Raw genomic sequence first — 17,321 nt, forward strand, 5'->3', positions numbered from 1 at the left:
CCAGAGCTCATGTACTTGGGGTTAGCTTTGATGCAAAAGTTTTCGAAGTCATTGCTTCCTTGTAATCTTCTTCATAACAAATTGGTCTGAATGTGTTGCCTGCCTACTAGGAAAGGGGCATCTTTTATTGAAGATTGTGCAATGTATACAAAACTTAAGTTACGCATAAAAATTGCACTTAGATGTTTGCTGCATGCTTGACAAACCATTACTTTTTTCCATTAGTTCTTGGGGCATATTCGCCAGTGAATTTAGGAATTGTTTATTTTGCTTTAATAACAGAGCTTTTGTACATTTCAACATAACATGATCCACATATATATATATATATATATATATATATATATATATATATATGCAGATGTATGTTTCACTGAGTCACAATGACTGTTAACTCGGTAGTGCTGTTAACAGTATTTTCGCGTATAAATATGAATATATAAGATATTTTTTTCTTCTGTTTCTATCAAACACAGACTAATGTCCTATACACCGTGTGATAAACAAATGTTGGTGAGTTGTGAGCTGCCCACAGAAACAAATTATCTTTCATTGTTTTAATATAGACATGGCAGAAAGAAAAGTGTGTTGGAAAAGAAAATTTGCGATTGTCAACAGTTAGGAACATCTGTTACAAAAATTTTTAATCTCACATTTTTCAAAAGTTTCGCCCTTTGTCAAAAGCATATTATTTGAAAAAATGAGGGAAATAAAAACAGTACTTCTTCAATTACACAAGGACAATGTGACAAATGTCCATAAGTTTATTTTGTTCTATAAAAATATGATGTGTCTCTCCACATTTTCACTACTTGAATTAAATATTTTAAAATAGCAGTCCATTTATTTTGAAGAAGTATATAGTTTAAATTAGCATACAAAATTTCAGCCCTTTATCTTAAGTAGTTTCTGAGTAAATGGTTCCTGAATTTAGAACAACATTTTTTTTTTCTCTTAATTATTCACCTGCATATATTGTATATGTGTGGATGGCAGTTTTTATCTTTGCATACATTTTTTTTAGTTTTTCATTCAACTCACCTATGTGCTGTATATTGTACGTGTGTGTACAGTTTTTATGTCAACATGTCATACATAAGTACTAAATAATAACTGCTGTTTATGAAGTTCAAACATAATGTGAAGATTTGAAAAAAGCATGTCCATGTTCAGCCAGTTTTTTGTTTTATCATTATTCTTGTCTGTTTTCCAATTGCATTGAAAGTGCAACATGGAATACAAGAATTTACATAGATATTACGTTTCTGTTTTTAGTTTGCTTATGGTGAAGATGGGAAAGACGTCATGAAAGCCCAGTTTCTGAAGAAGAAACAAATCCCATTTCTTGCAGACAATTATAAAGTGATTAAGAATTTTTCGTCAGAAATGTTGGATGATGAACAAACTACTGCTGACATAGCACAGCGAAAAAAACAGGTAATTTTGATTTTCATATACAGACTTAATTATATCATATAACTAATTAATTATATACAACAATATATAATAACACCTTCACATGTTGGACTATTTGACAATGAAATGGCAGATCAACTTTTCAAAAAAGGCACTAAAATCCAAACAATAATCCACTCCAAATCAAACCTCTGCAGGAAGATTGAAGAAATCAAGAAAGCATTTCAAATGGAAAACATGCAAGAAAATATTACAGCTGCCAGAGGGAAGTCATGAGAAAAAATTGATGAACTATCAATGGAAGTAAAATATGAAGGCCGCAAGGAAGCTGTAGCAAAATTTAGGTTGATGTCAAGACCTGACTGCCTGGCTCACCGTAGGCATATACCACTCCAACAGATGTGTTGTGCAACAACCCTGACCAAATCATGGACAAACAACACCTCCTGTCCTGTCCAGCCTGAAACCCAACTGCACAACAGACTGGGGACCTTGTTAGCTTGTACTGGGAAGCTAGAGGGAAAATGACTTGATTGTCAATTCTAGCCATTGGAAAATAAATAATCTTACTTTCAGATGTCAGTGTTATGATTGGGTTTAGGATTTTTAGGTGATAAAAATTGAGAATTACTAATTTTTTTATGTGTTAAAAAATTAAAAAATATTTGCTAAACCTTAAAAATATTTTCATCTTTCGCATAATAATGTTCAATATCCTAACACCTAAAAATCCTAACCTAGTCAAATACGAGTAAAAGCCTGTGTACTCACTAACCATGCCTCATCAGTCTATTGCTGAAATGTCTTTGGAGTTCCAGTTCACAATACATGACATCTCCGAATTATCCATTAAAAATCTCTGTTGATTGTCACAGAACACAGTCGGTACTGGGAAAACGACTGTTCTATATCAAATGAAGTCAGTCTAACGTACTTCAGAAGAGGGATGTCAGACATTAACTCTCAGGTTCTCGTTGTCTACTTGTTGATATTCTAGAGCTTGGGCAACTTTGCTCATAATTTCAAATTCAATATTTTTTCTAAACACAAGTTTGGATTATTTTTTAAAACTTTTCCGTTTTGTTTTTAAACTTGCCATTTTTTAATCTCTAAGCAAATATTTTTCTTTCAGTATCGTGTACTTTTTTAACAGTTTCTTTCAGGAGGTTTGTTATTTCTTCTAGTTTTTAATGGAGTTGGACAAGACACTCAAATTAGCAGAAACATATGGAGATTTATTTCTTCAATACATTTTGAACGAAGTTTTTGTCCATTTCATCTACTACCAATTTAACACTATTAAAATGATATGCTTAAGACATCACTGCAGAAAATATTTTGTTGCATATTTTTATCCTGAAAATTTGTATTTTTATGCGATACAAAATTTGGATATACTCTTTTAGACCGAAAAAGGAATGAAGAAATTTTAGAACAATTGGAAGTAGACTCAGTAGAAGAAAAAATCAGCAGATACAAATTAAATTGGCTAGATCATGTAAGAAGAATGGAAAATTCAAGAATCCCAAAAATTATGATGCAGTATAAACCTAGAGGACATCGTCGACCAGGAAGACCTTTTAGAAGACTGCTAGATGGGGCTGAAACAGGTCTACAAAGGCCTAATTCGTGAAGGATGATGATGATGATGATGATGATGATGATGATGATGATGATGATAAAATTTGATATTTTTGCTGGAGACATCATGTCTAAAATTTTTAACTTAATTGACAAGTAATCACGAACAAAAAAACATTTATTCACCTAAAAAATCCTAAATCTATTTTATCACAGTATCCAGATATTAACCTGAGAATCTCGAATTTCTTAACTAAATACAGCTAGTTTTACTATAGTTACTGTATGTCAGTTCATCAGCAACATATTAGGTTTGATTCCATTCATGCAGAGGTTTTGTAGAGCGTTAAGGAGTTAATATTGTGAATAGAAATAAACTGGAAAAAATATGTTTTCTAAGATGTTGAAGTTAGTTTTGAGAGCATTAAAATCTGTGATTATTTGAAACGGTTTTATCCTGATTTAGCAATAATTTTATTTGTAATATAGCACTTTGCAAAATATCTCAGAAGAAGCAAGAGGCACGATACTTAAATAAATTGGCAAACTTAAATACATTTATAATCTTATTTGTAGCTATGAGACATTTGAGTGTGAAAGAAATGTTGCTGCTACTGCTGTTGTTGCTCATGTTACACTTTAGTCTATGGGATCAGATTCATAAACTTCGACATTTTTAGTCCATTATTTATTTTGAGAAGATTCTGTATTTTTTTATTGTAAGCAGTCCAATATGTATTGGGGTTGGCATCTGTTTTTATCACAATTAAAAGGGATGGAAAAAAATTACTGGACATCCACTCTATCATGTGATTCTTTGGCAAAAATCAAGACTCTCTTCTACTAACATATATAGGGTGAGTCTTAATATGTGGGACCCACGTCACCAGGGGGGAGGACACACTAAAACAGTGAAAAATGCTATATGAACAGTGTCCATTTGTACCGCATTTCCAAGTTATCAGTACAGTTCTGTTGCAGCAATGATAGGCGTAACATTACAAGAAATGCTCAAAATGACTCCCTGTGGCTTGAATGCAAGCATACAGTCGTTGTGTAGAATGCCATACTCTTTCAAATGAAAATTCAGTGGGTTTAAGTCTGGGGAACACACAGGCCATCGAGTGGGTCCTGCACGTCCTATCCATTTGTTAGGATATAGTTCATTGAACACGTTTCTGGAATTTTGTTTGTGGAACTGTCTGAAAGAAATTGTGTACTCAGAACCCATTCCCACTGTTGAAATACTTCGTCAACATATACAAGATTGATGTAAACAAATCTAACGAACACACATGGTACAGTTGGGTTGGCAATCCTTCCCATGAAAAAATTGAATGCTATGCAGTAGCCTTCTGAACCAATCAGAACGTAGCATTTTCTATCAGCTGCTCATGTTGCCACATGGAGCACTGCTGTGTTGTCGATTTGCTTATGTTACATAGTGTTAGTATCATGTGCGTGATTTGTTTGTTAGTTATAAATAATTTGTAGCACTGGTGTGAAATGTTGCAAAGAAAAAAGGTGTTCAAAAAATGGTAACCCACGTAGTGAGAATCCATCCATAGTCAGGCGTCAGAATGGTGCACATGATTCTTCAATTTTATGAGCAGGAGATGGGATTTGTCCGTATATATGGGCAACCCTCCATTTGTGCAGATAATTTAATACAGTGGACATAAAAAAAAACTTCAGGTCTCTCCAAGATAACAATAATAAAGAATGAGTTACATAATAATTACCATTTAATTTAACGGAGCAAAATAGCAAACTCCACATAATTTAAGTCAGCTGTTGTGTAGTGAGTGCTCACTGTGGCAAGGTCACGTCTCTCGTTACCAACATAACACTAAACTGCCAAGTGCAATGTTGCAGTGGCCTGGGTATAGGTTGTTACAAGGCCATCATGGAAACACTACTCTCTTGTAGAGAAAATTGATTTTAATTATTCCTATAAAAGTAACATGAACTAATATTTTATAGACATCAGTCATTACTCCTCTGATTTTCTTTTACTCTCTCATGATTTTTTTTCTTCACTTTGTGCCGCTTTCTTTTTTTCAGATTCGTAAATGGAAGAAAAAGAATGGAAATCCTTTCCAAAAACATAGAATTAGTCCATTTTTATTGTTTTCTGCTGATATGAAAGATCATAAAGTATACAAAGGAAGGAAGTTGAACAAGGAAACAGGAAGACCAAGATTTGCTGAAACTATGTGCAAGCTTTGGAGGGAGAGCGATACTGACACAATTGAGACGTGAGTATTGTGAACCATTTAAAATGTAACTTTCTTTCAGTCCTGTAAGGTTTATTATGTATTCGGAAGTGATTTTTACAAATTTGAGATGTGGAGTAGAGTGCTTTAATATGAATGCACATCCAGTGGCAATAGGGAAATGCAGACCAGTGCCAGTAGTATGGAGTGGACCAGCCTGCATAGGGAAGTGTGTATGGACTTGTCCATGTATTGGCATTCGACCACTTGCTGCCTACCAACAGATTTTGTTGAAGTGGGAGCGGTAGGTGGTAGATAAATCAGTATGAATTGAAAATTTTCTTCAACTTATTCCTTATTCTAATTGTTTGTCCAGAATTTTAGCAGTATATCAAGTTAGCATGGTTTTCGAATCAATTAATGTTATCGTCAAGTGACTTCGTCACCCTTATTTCTGGTAGTAAGAAGGATAATTTGAAATGACCATCAGTAGGCTAGACATGCAGAGTGTGTATGTTGCTGCATTTGCACGTAAAGTACGAGTAGCTATTTGCTTGAACGTTTCTAAAAATGTTCTCATTGTTTTCTATCTATTTAGCAGTTGCAAATACCATATTTACTCATGTAATAGGTCCTGTTGCATAATGTACGCATCCCAATTTTTTACAGTAATATGTAGGGAAAATAAATCCGCATTACATTTTATACCTAGTTTCTGCTTTATTTGTATTCAGTTTTAGGTTATACCAGCGAATAGGGATTATAAAGAATGGACACTTCGCGTTGGTACCTTTGATGTAGCCGGACCGATTTCAGTGACCTTCAAGTCAGCTAAGCGTCAGATTCTGCTTTCTCCCTAGAGTTGGCGCTGACATCACACCAGCTAGCAGTCGACACAGCGGAAATATAACACACATAATTAATACATCTAGGTACATTATGTACTCAAATAAAATAAATTGGATCCATAGAATAATAAATCCTTCATTAACTGCAATGTCTAGACTCTAGAGTTCCTTTATAATGAGAGTTGAGACGTTGACCCCAACAACAATTAACATATGTAATGATTTGATAGCGCTGAAAATGGAAAAACAAAACTCTTACGAGAAGTAAAACCATATACCTATATTATATTATTATACAAATATTAAACGAATTCGATACTTAATTTTATAATGTATTATATTATTTTATAATATAATGTATTATATCTGAAATATAAAATATTATTATTACAACTAGTTTGTCACTGAGAAATAAGGAAAAGCTGTTAACTTGAATTTATTTGAAGCAAAGCGTTACTGGATTATGCAATGAGGTAGGCGATTTTTGGATCCTGTGTCTCAACTCTATACTCAATTATTATCTTAGCATATGCTCAATTACACTGACCTCTTGCGCTTGAAAGTGGAACTAGCCACTGGCGCACAGAGAAATAAAACACAGGAAAATTCGCTCAGTGTCCATTCTTTATAATCCCTCTTCGCTGGTTATACTGTGCTACATTTGTTATTCATTTCATACGTTACGCACTTCACATTATTATTGCTCATAAGCATTCGATATGTCGGTGCTCACCAAGTCATACAGACCCAGATACAAAATTTGGGCCACCTGAATTTTGTTCTGGGCCTATGAAATCAATCATTTTCAATATTACTTAAATGTCTGATGTCGAAATCTGCTGTGATTATCACGTGGGCTGTCAGGTAGTTAGTCAGAATTTTTCCTTTCATATAATACGCACCTGGATTTTTAATCCAAAAATTATGGAACAAAGTGCGTCTATTACGCGAATATATACGGTAATATTAGATTATACAATTATGCGTGCTTCCAAACATGGCCTACGCAAATATGATTTTTGTCTGCTGTAAGGATTGAAATGGAATTGAAGCTTGTTGTATTTCAATCTCAGGTATAACTACAAGGCGCTGAGATGTGCTGATCCTGTGAGTGCAGAGTTCCAAGGAGACCGTGACTTCGGTGCTATAACAGAGAAGCTAGACAGTCTCATGGATGATTATTTGAAAGAAAGGCACAGTTGTAGGAAATCTGAGTTCCGACATCTGATGTCTGTGAAATCCATGCTTTCTCACGTACATCCAGGGGAACCCGTCGGACTTCTGGCTGCTCGAGTAAGTTGTTTCTTGTATAAAAATATAGCATTCATCATCATTCACCGAACACAAATTCAGGCCATAAGTTGACCTATTTCGCTCTCACCTAGACAGGATCTACAGTCTATACAAACTAGAAAGGTATTGACAGTTCTCGCTTGCGCATGCAGAAAGGGAGCGACGTTGTGAAGTTGTGCTGTAGTCAGTGCGGCTCTTTGCGCCTCCTATCTGCCGTGTCGGAACTAAGCAGCTGACATGAAATCATAAACTCATAAATTTGTATCATACGGTAGTCTTTGACCAGACTAATATAATAATAATAATAATAATAATAATAATAATAATAATAATAATAATAATAATAACAATAATAATAATAAACATATGACTGAATGTGATTATGGTATATGTGTGTGTAAGCGATAAGTTCTCTCCACTAATACCTTACGACCATTGATTTTTTTATACTTGAAACCTAAATTCTTTAAGACAGTGTGCAGGGAAGAAACACTGCCATGAAAAACATCCGCATCTCGAAGCAAAATTTGCAGCTTTTGTAATTTAGGTTGCCCCTCCCGTCGGTAATATAAATATACATGCCACCAGATTGCATTCTCCTGAAAGACATCTAAAGGTATGGTCACACGTCGCTACGTTTGCAGCGATGCAGTACAAAAAACTGCGCAACTCTTGTACTGTGACGTGTGAACAATGGTGCAACCTGAAAAGTAGCGGCTGCCGAACCTGCTGCCCGCTAATTTTCCATGCTGCATGCAGCTTAAAAGTAGCGACGTGTGAACAGGGTTCTCAGGGTTGCAGCCGCAGCATTTTTGATATCGGTTTTGTTGAAACTTTTGCTGCGGTTGCAACCAGTGTTACCACCCAAATGTGCCAATGATACTTTTATTGTTTGGATGTATTTTAATGTTAGATGTAGTGAAAATAAATTATTTGTAACAATTATTAAATACACAACACAGTCTGAGGATATTTGCTGACGATATAATTCACTTTTTTAATTTTCTGTAGTGAGTTTCAAACAGGAGGGTTGCCAACATTGATTACGTGAATATGCTGTTGGTTATCATTTAAGTATATAGGCGTTTTTAAAAGATTTATAGTAAAAATAATGCCAATTTCTGAATATTAGTTAGGACAGAAAAGCAAATAATAGATAAGGAAGCTTTCGCATGAGTTTCTTAATAATGCGAACATAACCACAAAATGTATATTGAGAAGTCAACACGGAGATGGAAACCTGCAGCATGACTGCGGCTGCAAAAGTAGCGCCTTGTGTGTGAACAGACTCGCAACCTCCAGTTGCAACTTTTGCAGCACTCGGGTTGTGCAGCACGAAAAGTAGCGTGCAGCGTGCTACTTTTGGCTTATGTGTGAACATGACACACAACTATTGCAGCTGCAGTAAAAAAGTTGCGCTGCAAAAGTAGCAATGTGTGACCGTACCTTTAATTTGTTATCCGCTTTTCCACTTTCATTTTCTTTCCCAGAGTTTCAAGTCGGGAAGGTCCATCCTCTTGCTCATTCAATTTAATCTTTCCTTTCCTATTGTAACGATGATGTTCTTTCCTATTTTGAGAGCCTCTGCAGTACTATTTACCACCTGTTGTACAGGATAAGAGGCCCGCCATTGTCTCTTCTTTCTCGAAATAATCTTGCACATTACAAACCATTTCTCTCACCTGACTTGTAAGAGGAGCACTTTTTCCGTTATTTCTAGACCACTTGCTGTACCTTGTAGCACTCCTTTCTCCCTCTGAGCCCGTGGTTTGTTTTGTGCCGCTAACTGCAGGAGTGATGTCTTGCAGTATTGTATAAGTGAAACACACTGACACTATAAGTCATATTACAAATACACTCACAGCTAAATTAAATTTAAAACTAAATTCAAACTAACTGTACCTTCATCAGCAACAAAATATCTACGAAAACAATAGCCACGACAGAACACTAATACTTGCTGTAACACAGTAACGAAGTTTCATCACTTCCAAACAAAACACGTACTCGCTGCGAAACAGTTGGCAACGTTGGCCTGTTGTCATGGTCTCTGATTGGCTAGTTTGGGGCGGTTGCCATGGTGACACTTAGAAGCCACTGAACTATCTGTATAGACTGTAAGAGTTGTTTTCGTGGATGGCCAATTCGACGTCTTCTTCATTAACCATTACCGCTCCTATGTCGGAGTCAGTCCGCCACTAAAATATGTCAGCTGCAGTCCTGCGCCGGACTGAGTCCGCCACGTTTCCTACAATGTTTATAAACACTCCGAACTCGGAGCAAGGAATGCATGTTGCGTCAGTATGTTATTGAGATTACGATCTGTGCGGTGGTGTTATTTCCGTGTGAATTAGAATTGTTTCCTGTGCTCTAAAATACATTTTAGAAGTGGCTGCGAATATTTTATCGTTCTTGTTATCACAATGGCGTCTACGAGCAGAAATGTTGTCAAAAAAACTAAACACATAGTGAAAAAAAAACGGAAGGCTTTGGGCGACGATGAGATACATGAAGACTTGCATGGGGATTGGGAAACTTTTAGTGATGATTCAGACATTGAACTAATTGAAGACAATGACTCTGATTCTCAAGTAAGTGAAGCCATTTCAAGTGACAGTGACGATTCTGATGACAATCAGTCCAGTTCAAGTGATGTTGAAGATGATGGTGATGATAAAATAGACAGTGTTGACAATGATGGTTGGGATCACTGGGGTGCTAATGACAATGACTTTCATCATATACCGTTTCGTGGAACAGCAGCTTATAAACCTCCCCAGACTGGACGAAAGCCTGATTCACCATTTTTATTTTTTTTGCTATTTTTTAGCCAGACACTGTTTCAAGAAATAGCTACCGAAACCAACAGGTACGTTAGACAAAAAATACAAAAAGTCACACCTTTGCGAAAACATTCAATTTGGAACGGTTGGGAAGATGTCACTGCTGAAGAGCTAATGGCTTTTCATGGAGTAATACTGAATATGGGAAGACGTATGAAGAGTACTATCAAAGACTTTTTCTCGGAACAATGGTTAGACAGTTCGCGGTTCTACAAAGACATATTTTCAAGAAAGCGATTTCTGCAAATATATTGGGGTCTTCATGTCTCTCCCCCTCCTCGAGATGGAACTCGAGACAGACAAATGCAGTCCCGAGCAAGTAAAGTAAAGAACGTTGTAGATTACGTTGAATCAAAATTTTTGGAATTTTACAGTCCATCGCAATATGTATGTGTGGATGAGTCTACTGTAAATTTCAAAGGACGTGTAGTATTCAAGATGTACAACCCACAGAAACCAACAAAATGGGGTCTTCGAATTTATGTAATTGCTGATTCGACAAATGGTTATGTTTGTGGTTTGATTCCTTATTATGGATCAGTAACTACAAAAAGTTTGATTCATCCAGAACTGACATTCACCAGCAGAATAGTTCTTCAACTTATAAACAAAGTACAGAGTGTAACGAATGAGAAAGGATACCATCTATACACAGACAGGTTTTACACAAACTTGGATCTTGCTCGGGAACTGTTACAAGCAAACGTTCATTTGACTGGTACAATAATGCAGAATAGGAAAGGCTTGCCGAAACAAATGAAGAAGAAAGCACTGAAAATAAATAAACATGAAGTAGTAGCCTACAGGAAGGAAGACAAATATTTGACATTATCGTGGAAAGACAAGCGAGTTGTTACCATTCTAAGTACATGGCATAATCCAGACACAAGAGAAGTCTCGAGAAAAACTGCGAAGGAAGTAGAGGTTTTTCAGAAACCTGTTGCTGTTATAGACTACACTTCAAAAATGGGAGGAGTCGATAGAGCAGACCACTACTGTTCAAGCTACGGTTTCCTGAAGAAAAGTTTGAAATGGTGGCGAAAATTATACTTCTGGATTCTGGAGATTTCCCTTGTAAACAGTTTCCACCTATACAATTTGAATCAAAACTCAAAAAATCTTCCTGCTTTGTCTCACCTGGAGTTTCGTAAGAAGATCATCGAAGGATTGGTAGGGAATGTGAGAAACAAAATGTCTCGAAAACGTGGGAGACCAAGTACCGGAGATACAGAAGATCGTCTCAATGGAAAATTACACTTTATCCGGGCACACGAAAGGAAAGTTACGAAGGACTGTGCAGTTTGTTCGAACAGAAAAGTAAAAGGTGGCAGGAAAGAAACGTCGTTTTATTGTGATACATGTGAGAGGAAGCCAGGACTTCACTCCAACAAGTGTTTCGCCCTTTACCATACAGAGAAGAAGTATCGATAGGTATGTATTAGTTCTTATATTTATTTGAAATGTGCATGTAGAATATCTAGCAAAGATACGTTTAGAAAAAATACGCCAATATATATTGGCACGAAAGTTCCAATAATGTATTACATTTTATGAATTATGTTCTTCTAACAATCCGCCACTGACATTCGTATATATTCATTCTCTTACCACGTCTTCTCTATGGCTACAGATCTCATGTGTTTATCTTTCACAGTTATCTTACTATTACAGTGCTAAATATAGATCTTCGAACCTGACCACTGCCAGCTCAGAAGGAAGTGTTGTCTTATAATGACGGCGAAATATAAACCAAAGATTACGACTTTGGGTGTTTACATGTCGCATATCTCGACCTAAAAGGCTCTTCACATCTCTAAGTTCATATTACTTTCATTAGCCTTGAGTTTATTATCTGACGAACGCGAGCAAGCACATGGCTTCACATTCATAAAGGCAAGCCCGTACAGTCGAAAACGAATTATAGTAGACAGTTAATATTCAGTGAGACGAATGCGTGAGCCTTTCATATAATATTTTAACCCCATATATCAAAGATTCTTCACTTTTACGAAAGTTACAAAAGAAAATCAAGCAGTGTAAAATAGTAGTTCAATTTGCACTGGTGAGCGTCATTTAAATGGACCAGGCGCACAGTGGCCAAGACATTTAAATCCGACCAGAAAGGGTTAATGGTAGTGTAATAGGTATCCTAGTTGGTGACACATGTTGGAGCCATCTTTTCCTGTAATTGAAAGTTTTTCTTCTAATGGCTGCATGTAGAGTATATCCAGCTGTTCGGTGCATACTGTATATCCCATTTCTGCAGCTCTTGATCTACTGATGTCTTTCTTCTTCAAAACCCAAGTTTCACTTCCATATAGGATAGTCAGAGAGGCTAGTGATTTATACAATTTTAATCCCGGGTTTTCAGCCCTATGTGCTGATGCTTTATCCACTAAGCCACACCAGATTCCAGTTTCAGTGCCGGATCGAATCCCCTCAGTTTAAGTTCTACCTCTCAGTTTTCCTTTTGGTGGCGTACCCTCATGTACTGTATGACAGAAAATGTGACAGTGGCAAGATGTCCAATGCACTATGTACAGAGGCGCACTCATTATGAGTGACTAAGTGGCTGGAATCCGACAGGATGAGCATCATCTTGAATCACAAAGTGATTACTTATGCATATCATATTAGTATATCATTATATATATATATTATAGTCATCTTGAGATTTTTTTTATCAAAATGTTTGTGGACTTAATATGAAAAGTGATTAAATTTTCCAAAATATAGTGATTAATAATGATATCACAATCTGTCTCACTGAAACATGGTTATCTGAATCTGTTGTTAATACAAATTTGTTTCCTAACAATTATACTGTGTTTCGTGCTGATAGATTATTTGAAGTTACCAACAAAGTAAAAGGTGGGGGTGTCTTAATGGATACCTTTTATACGTCGGAGATATGATTTAGAATTCGTTAATGAATGCGTTTGGATTGAAATTAAAATGCTAATTGGAAATCATTATTTCCCACCCGATACAGATCATAAACATGTAAAGTCTTATCTAAATTTTATAGAAAACAATCTTGATACCCACAACTTTAGAATTGTTATCCTCGGGGATTTCAATGCTCCTGGCATGGTTGCATTCTTAATGGTATTCATTATTATGCTAAAATTAAGTTTCAGGATTTATACCGGCATTCCTTTTCTTGTCTTCTTGGACTAAACCAATTAATCTTATGAGAAATAGTAAAACTCTTCTTGATCTTGTTTTTACAAATGTCTGTAACTGTTCAGTTAATCTTGCTAATCATTCACTAGTTTTGGAAGATGTTCATCACCCATTAAACTATTCTCAAGGTGATTATCACTGTATTTATCCACTCTCCACAATTTTGTTTGGGATTGTATACGGTATATCTTACTACCGATGTCAATGTTGCTACTAATTCTCTGACTAAAATTGTAAATGATGCTATATCTAAAGCTGTCCCTGTTACCTTTGTGAAAATGTCGCACTATCCTAAATGGTTTTCAAACAGTCTACATCAACTCATTAAGAAAAAGAACAAAGCACATAGAAATTTTAAAAAATATAAATCTGATCAACACTATCAAATTTTCTCTTACTGTAGAAAACAAGTCAAGGGTTTGATTAATTCTGATAAACGTAATTGGTTACAATCCATTGATGACAGTTTAAAAAAGAGCCTAATAAATTTTGGAAATATGTAGAATCTTTTCAGAAATCGAGAAACATTCCTAATGAATTTATTATTAATGGGGTTCACATCGCTGATCAAAGAGTCATTGCAAATGCATTTGCTAGTCAATTTAAATCATTTCAGATCAGTCATAACTCCAATTTTCTCAGTTGTTATTCTAACATTAATGACTTTTTACCCCTATCTGTAATCTCTAGTGAGAATGTCAGGAAGGCCATAAAAAATGTCAAGCCGAATGAATCTATGGGTCGGATGGCATCCCTAATTTTATTATTAAAGGATGCTCTGAAATTCTTATAGGCTTACCTGTTTTAACCTACATTTTCAATTTGAGTTTGAAAACAGGGAAATATCCTTCTCTTTGGAAGAAAGCCTCTATTATTTCCATATTTGAGAATGGTAATAAAACTATTGTAAGTAATTATAGACCTATTTCCATTCTTGATAACTTCTCAAAATTAAAAAAAAAAAAAAATTAAAAGACATATTTCTTTTTACGTGAAAAACAAAATGAATTCGGCCCAACATGGTTTTAGAAACGGGAAATCTACGACTACTAATTTAGTATCATATCTCAATTTTGCTATGCCTATATTTGAAACTCAGAGTCAAATTGATTCCATATATTTTGACTTTAGCAAAGCATTTGGTGTTGTTTCCCGTAATATGTTACTGAGTAAATTAAACTCTTTTGATCTTACCACTAACTACCTGAACTGGTTTGAAAATTTTTTAAAAGATAGACAATCCTGTGTTAGACTTCGAAATTCTTACTCTGATCCATATATTAGTTTATGCGGAGTTCCCTAGAGTTCCACTTTGAGGTCTCTATTAGTTTTATTATTTATAGATGATATCAGTGCTAGACTAAGTTCTAACTGCCTTTTATTTGCCGATGACCTGAAAATATTTCACAAAATTAATAGTCTGGCAGACTGCGTAACTTTGCAGAATGATATAAACGCTGTTGAGCTATGGCCTGCTGGTAATGGAATGAAAATTAATGAATCGAAAATTTTAGTCATTTCCTTCTCTAGAAAAACCACTTCTCTCAAATTTAATAATTGAGGACCGTTTTTACAAAACTTGCTAACTGAAAAAAACTGAATTTTACAGGAGAGACAAAACATTATAGTAAGCAAGTTTTGCTGTATGTCTCACTTATAGCAGAAAGCAAGTTTGGAAAAAACGACCACATTTTGACACACTACAATGAAGAGAAATAACCCAATTTTACTAAGACGCTTTGAACATCATGTAGAGGCCTGCCTTATGTTAATGAATCCATCAAAATCTCAATTTTGCAAATTTTGCAGTTAGCAAGTTCTGCAAAAACGGTCCTCAATTATACTCTTAATAATATCAACATAATAAGGAAAGACGGTATTAGAGACCTGGGAGTTATACTCGATACCAAATTACATTTTCATAATCATGTCCAATATATTTATAATCATTCCATTAGAATGCTCGGACTTATAAGGTCTTTTTCTACTCCAGCTACTCTTGTAATTTTATACTATGCATTAATCAGATCGAAACTCGAATATGCATCTGTTGTCTGAAATTCTATTACTTCTACTGATTTGGTTAAACTGGAAATCATTCAAAGAATTTTTTATGTCCCTACTTGCTTTCAAGTTTTTATCAAATTCATCTATTTTCAATTATGAGCGTACTTGTAAATATTTTAAGTTTTCTAGCCTTTATGTTAGACATCTTGAATTTGACTATTTATTCTTTTCTGAGGCTGTAAAGGGTGATATTGATTGTGAATCCTTCATAAGCAATATCTACCTTCGGGCCCCTTCGAATGGTTTAAGATTTCAAAAAATTGTTTTTACCTATAAGCCGAAATCTCTCCAGTTGTCAGATGTATGAAAGCTGCCGATTTATATTGCATTAATTCGGATCCGTTTAATGTGTAGCTTGCTGTTTGGTTATTTTTATATTGAGTATACACATCAAAATCACACTCATTTCAGTTTCATTCGTTTGTGTTGTTTTTTAGCTATTCTGTATCATGTATTTTGCAGTTATCTATTAATTTTGTCATTATTGGTTATTTTATTTGTCTCTAATTTTAATAATTATTTTTATGCACTGTTTATGTAATTCCTTGTGCATTGTAAATCTTGTGCTAACTTTTATCTTGTGCTAAACTGTTGTTGGCTCTAGGCTGTTGTACAGCACAATAAATATTAGTAAATAAATTATTATTATTATTATTATTATTATTATTATTATTATTATTATTATTATTATTTATAAATTACACTTGTGAGGAAGTTAAACGCAGAATAAATATGGGAAATGCATGCTATTATTCTGTTGAGAAGATTTTGTCGTCCAGCCTACTTTAAAAAATATTGAAAGTTAGAATTTATAAAACAGTTATATTACCGGTTCTTCTGTATGGTTGTGAAACTTGGACTCTCACTCTGAGAGAGGAACATAGGTTAAGGGTGTTTGAGAATAAGGTGCTTAGGAAAATATTTGGGGCTAAGCGGAATGAAGTTACAGGAGAATGGAGAAAATTACATAACACAGAACTGTACTCATTGTCTTCTTCACCTAACATAATTAGGAACATTAAATCCAGACATTTGAGATGGACAGGACATGTAGCACGTATGGGTGAATCCAGAAATTCATATAGAGTGTTAGTTGAAAGACCTGAGGGAAAAAGACCTTTGGGGAGGCCAAGCCGTAGATGGAAGGATAATATTAAAATGGATTTGAGGAGGTGAGATATGATGGTAAAGATCGGATTAATCTTGCTCAAGATAGGGACCAATGGCGGTCTTATGTGAGGGCGGCAATGAACCTCTGTGTTCTCTAAAAGCCATTTGTAAGTAAGTTATTTTAAATATACAATCTTTCTGCATAAGGAGTCTACAAATACACATGGTTTTTCTATTTCAGCCCATCGGAGAGCCATCCACTCAAATGACTCTGAACACATTTCACTTTGCTGGTCGTGGTGAGATGAATGTGACATTGGGTATACCTCGATTGCGAGACAGCATCACATAATATGAAGACTCCAAATATGGACATACCATTCCTTCCTGACATACGTAAACTAGAGAAAAAAGCAAATAATTTGAAATTGAAATTGTGTAGAGTTACAATGTCTGACGTATTGCAGTACATTGATGTAAAGGACAAAATTGAACTTTTTCCTGAAAGGTAAGAAGTGAAAATGTATATAACATTTATGCTGAACAAATTACTGTATGTGAAAATTAAAGCTGTTTTCAATTTTTTTGCATAGTACTTTCTTTCACCAAGTACGCAATGTTTATAAAATACTACGTACAAATGTATGACCACGTTTTTAGAGATATCAGCAAATACGTTAGAAACGTTGATTAATACTTTATTTTGGTATTCTCGTTAGTCTGTAATCGTTGTAAACTTCTTCACCAATTTATGATTATAC

The 17,321-nt window shown here is 35.0% G+C and overlaps 1 pseudogene; it reads left to right on the forward strand.

Annotated features, from left to right (window-relative positions):
- Nucleotides 1-17,321, forward strand: part of LOC138715567 (DNA-directed RNA polymerase I subunit RPA1-like) — a 149,421-nt pseudogene that overhangs the window by 99,642 nt on the left and 32,458 nt on the right.

This window comes from Periplaneta americana, chromosome 15 (assembly GCF_040183065.1).
Source record: "Periplaneta americana isolate PAMFEO1 chromosome 15, P.americana_PAMFEO1_priV1, whole genome shotgun sequence".
NCBI lineage: Eukaryota > Metazoa > Arthropoda > Insecta > Blattodea > Blattidae > Periplaneta > Periplaneta americana.